A 5,073-nucleotide genomic window follows, 5' to 3' on the forward strand; every position below is an offset into this window, starting at 1 on the left:
GGAGAGCGCACCGTTCCCAGGGGCACTACAGTACCGGGTCGATGCTTGGAGTGAACGGAGCAAGCTCCTTTTTCAACTCCTATTGATACAAATCCATTTAATATGTAGTCCTCGCATAGAGGACACATCAGACATTAAACTAATAAGAACAGATACTACACTTGATCTTAGCCAAAAGGCCGAGAAGCGATAACTGTCCACTGGTTCACGTCCGAGGGCCCTTCCTGGCACAATGCGCACTTGTAGCGGTGTTCTTTTTATGGCCATAGTGTCACTTTGCACCTCGGCCCACCCGCTGCACTGAGCACTCTTCAGCCCTTTTAAATGGTATAACTTTACACTACCGCACGCTCCAGCGAGCACCATTCAAGCAACAACTTTGCACTCCAGCTTCGAACATTGGCACAGTCGCAACAAGTAAGGCGACTCTACTCAGAAAAGTCACTCTGCATAGTAACAAGATTTCTTTTGCACAGACAGAAAGGGCTTCATCCGCAAAGGTAAAGCCTGCCAAAAATAGAAACAACTCATTAGTGCTGCTCAACGTTGTACTTTGCAGTAAAACAAAGAGCAAATCTAAAGATTCAGGAATCCGAGAATAAGCTTACTTCCATGAGTTCTTCACGATTTCGGATTTTGCTATAAAATGAATTCCTTCACTCAAACTAAATTAAAACTGCTAAACCGCTAATCTGTTACATGCAAGGCAGATGTCAAATTCACCGAAATAGGATCTAAGGGTATTTGGCCAATCGAGCTGTAGCAGCTTCGGTAAAAGAGTATAAGTTGAAGAGTTTGTGAATAAAGGTGTGCGCACACATAGTGAGTTGTAGGAAAATAGGCAGGGAGCAATGCCGGCTGGGGTATAGGTTCTTGTATGTTGTCTGACTGTTTGATTTGAATGTGTTGTGTAAGTGTCCTGTTGAATGTTACATGTTTGGGCTTTGACACGCTTCACTGTGGTTGTTAACTGTGTGGTGTGTCCTGAAATGTTATATGTTTGGGCTGTGTGACATGCTTAATGCTTTTCAGTAGCAACCCACTTATTGATATATAGCAACTGACAACATAAGAAGTCCGGACATACTTTGATAGTAGTTGTAGAAGTATCCTTATTGATAATAGATAAACTAATTCATAGTGATAGAACAGTAGATGAACAGGTGCCTGCACATGTCTCATGAAAATAAAATGGGTGTATGATTGCTGACGGCAGAGCAATACTGCCAAACTTATGAGTTCTTGTGGCAAACTTGATTCAGTGTCTTGACGTGTATACGCTGTTTCGCTGACTTGTCACAAGAAACAAAGTGTGTTTGATAAGATCCGACCATTTTATTACGGGAGGATCAGTATGTATGGATTCTGATGTGACTGATAAACTCATTCGTATCTTAAGCATAATCTAATACGTGAGACAACGCCCTGGCACACAATCAAAAAAAAAAAAAAGAGAGAGCGGTTTTGTGTCCCCACAGTCCATAATGTAGAAAAGAGAGAAAAAAAGCCTTTCTGATTTGTTGTGTGTGCTCACAGTGCAGAGTGTAGAGAAAAGAGAGAAAAGAAAGCCGTTTTGGTGTCACGGGTGTTGTGACTTACACACACACATTTCTGAATTGAGAAAGGAAATTATTTTAGAGGAAGCACTAGAGTTTAGATCCCACATTTGTTGATAGGCATTCATTTAATTTTTCTTTTAATCAGTTTTAAAGTGAATACTAACTGAGAAATGAAAAAGGTGAAGAGTTTAGAAGCTTGGTTCAAGAGCAAAACTTGGTTTATGATCAGCTGAGTCTCTAAACAGAACAGCAAAGGGCTTCATCGAACATTTAAAAAAGATTCAGATTGTTAGAATATCCAGAATTTATAGGAATGGTGGTGATTACTCTTATTTTCTAGAATGGAAATAACTGCACCATGTCTGTTTTATGAATTTAAGGGGCTAAAAAGTTTTGTTCTCGTTTTTCTATGATTAACCGAATGTATGTGAGAGTCCAAACAGACAGAAGGGTTACGGCCGAGCGCTGGACCTTCCAAAAAAGATGAGACAGGCTGGACCCGTGCCATACTAGTTAAGGCCTGCCTGTGGATAACAGGTTCTTTAAACTCTCACACACACAAACTCACACACGTTCGCACACATACACCCATACACACACACATTCTTGAACTTGCTGCAAGATTAAACCTTTGCATTAACTGACTCCAGCAACTCTGAGTCTCATTGAGAGACTTTTCTCAACAATTGGGTCCTCAAACCAGATCTCAACGTTTTTTCCGCTGTCCAGGGTCGGAGCTGAAACCGTGCACGGGGGAGTCCAGTACTCCTAATGAAAGACCCCCTGCTGAATTGCGGTAATTAGGGGCCAGTGTCCACTGAAAGGGGGAAAAAGGGACGAGATCGTACTTTTGAATCAATGGCCAGAAGCCATTGGCAGTGCAGGCATCAACAATAATGGTGTTATTTCACCCATTAACACTTAAGGTACCCCATGCAGTGGCTGTGATATGGTTACTTAACAAAATATCTTTACCAGACATCTCTCCTACATAACAGTTCTTCTTTCACAGCCACACCTTGTTGTCGAGAGATGTGCTACACTTAATCCATCCACACTGCTACCTACCCCACAGATGGAAAGCCAGAAATAACCATCAGTGTTTTACCCAGGCCAGACTTAACTGATATACGTTATGAAAATGCAGAAATAACTATATTTATTCAACAGATCAAGGAAAAAAACCCTGATGGCACAAATGCTACAGGATTTGCAGTAGTAACAGAAACTGAAGTTTTCTTAAAACAACCACTACCAAAAAATTACTCTGTTCAAGCAGTCGAATTGGTAGCTTTAACTGAAGCTTGTAAATTAAATAACAAAAAGGTTGTTAACGTTTACACTGACAGTCAGTATGCCTTCTCAACTGTACATGTGTTAACACAGCATTGGAAAAACAGGTATGTTGACATCCACAGCTAAATGTATAAACTACAAATATTTTAGCATTATTAGATGTTATTCAATTGCCATCTACAATAGACTCGTATGAATGACCGGAAGGAAAACCATACTGCCAAAGAATTTGTTTAAATATGCTGCAGTATTGAGCCACGGACCATGTCATGTCTCAACAGGAGGGATGGAAGCAATAATGAACCAGGTTTTTACAGCATATGGTTTTACTAATTATTAAAAACATTTTTTTAGAATAAATAAATGAATAAAGTTTTGTCTAGCAGGTCAAATATGTGCAAAATACATTCCACAGGGCAATCTAAGACCAAAACGATGATAATTCCCTAAGCCAGTGTATCTTTTTCAACATATTTGTTTGGATTTCATTATTTCATTATTTTGTAGATTTCATTGAACTAAATTAATGTTAAGGGAAACGATTCTGCTCAGTGACAACAGAGGTTTTTACCAAATGGTCTGAAATATTTCCATGTGCACAAGCAGATGCACTCTCAGTAGCAAAATCACGCGTAAAATAACTCATTTCTAGATTTGAAATTCCTGAAAAGATCTTCAGTGATAATTTGACACACTTTGTAAACAATGTCATCTCACTGATGGCAAAGAACTTAAAATAGACCTTAGAAACCACTGTGATATAGAAGGTTTCGCTAACACATTGGAATTGTTTTACTATTTACATATGCATGTGCAGTGAAGAATTGCTTGCTGCTGATAAATGCAAAGAAGAACAGCTTACACATAAATTATTACATAGAATTAGTGAAATCAATTGAAGAATGCCTTTCTGAAGAGCTGTTTACCACAGATGAGCAACTTTGCGACCAAGCACATTGTAGATCGCTTTACTGCCAAAATGATCTAGTTTAATGGATTGGTTTAGACATTTATAACAGCATTTTAAGAACAAAGAGAGAAACAAAAAGGGACAACGCTTCATGGTGGAAGGTGATGTATAAATAACTGTGTATATGATGAAGGAGAGACCATTTGAGCAGCACAGCCATTTCGCAGCACAGGGACAGCAGTCCAAGTTAAAGGATCTCCCACGTGGTATCACATGTCACACTGTGTCAAGGCATCAAAAGAAGAAAAAATCACCAAACTCAAGGACAAAGAGACGAAGACTCCGGTGAACGAAGAGAGAGGACTTACAAACCAGAAATACAAAAGGATGCTCGATATCAAGATCCAGAAGAAGAGGCTAACAATGCCACGAACACTTACGATGCTGGGAATGATGCCAGCAATGAACAGAGAAGAAGATTCAGTGTCATCAATCTGCAACACGTGCCTCTAATGAGGGGGTGAATATAGAATCCTCAACGATTACAACGTCTCTGGGAACTGTGACAACAACAAGGTTTAAACCATTTTGATATATATTGTAACCTATTGGCTAAGGAATAGTGCTGAAAATGAGGTAAATCTAATCCACCACTGTCCTTGGTCTTCTGTAGGGTTTTTAAACTAATACGTGGTGGTTTGTTTTTCCACAGAAATTTGGAGATGCATGAATCTAGTGACTTAAACCAAGTAGCAGATGGTTTTATGGGGATCATTGAGAACAAATAGTTAACTTTTGGTAGTATCATCATTTTAATGGTTGTAACTCTCCCCATAAGTGATATAGGTAAGGACTTCCAACGAGAGAGATCGTCCTCTACTCTCTTTACTAATTGCACATAATCCATCTGTACTTATCAGTTTAATATGTGATATGTCTATGCAAGGACTACATATTAAATGGATTTTTATCAATAGGAGTTGAAAAAGGAGCTTGCTCCGTTCACTCCAAGCATCGACCCGGTACTGCAGTGCCGCTGGGAACGGTGCGCTCTCCTCTGCTCTTGTGAAAAAGCTAACAGCGGTGCAGGATGGAAGTTTCTTTTAGTCTGCTGAGAAAAGAGAGTGAATGCGAAGTAGACTTTAACACGGCTCTGGGAGCGAGCCGAGTGCGGGCTAACCAGGAGAAATGCTTGAAAGAAACGCGACACCGAATGAGCGGTCAGAACAAAGCCTCAATACGGTGTTCCTGTGGTGTTTTTATAAAATGCGGTGAAAATAAAGGTGTGAATGCCCCATAGAAAACTAA

The 5,073-nt window shown here is 39.8% G+C and overlaps 1 non-coding gene and 1 pseudogene across 1 annotated transcript; one reads left to right on the forward strand and one right to left on the reverse strand.

Annotated features, from left to right (window-relative positions):
* LOC140285609 (U2 spliceosomal RNA) lies at nt 1–191 on the reverse strand. The gene has a single exon (XR_011910619.1). It is a non-coding gene; the product is annotated as a U2 spliceosomal RNA (small nuclear RNA).
* Nucleotides 192–4,644: 4,453 nt separating this feature from the next.
* On the forward strand, nt 4,645–4,821 carry LOC140285641 (U2 spliceosomal RNA; annotated as a pseudogene).
* The last annotated feature ends 252 nt before the right edge of the window (nt 4,822–5,073 follow it).

Source organism: Leuresthes tenuis, unplaced genomic scaffold (assembly GCF_036924035.1).
Source record: "Leuresthes tenuis unplaced genomic scaffold, fLeuTen1.0.hap1 SCAF_48, whole genome shotgun sequence".
Taxonomy (NCBI): Eukaryota; Metazoa; Chordata; class Actinopteri; order Atheriniformes; family Atherinopsidae; genus Leuresthes; species Leuresthes tenuis.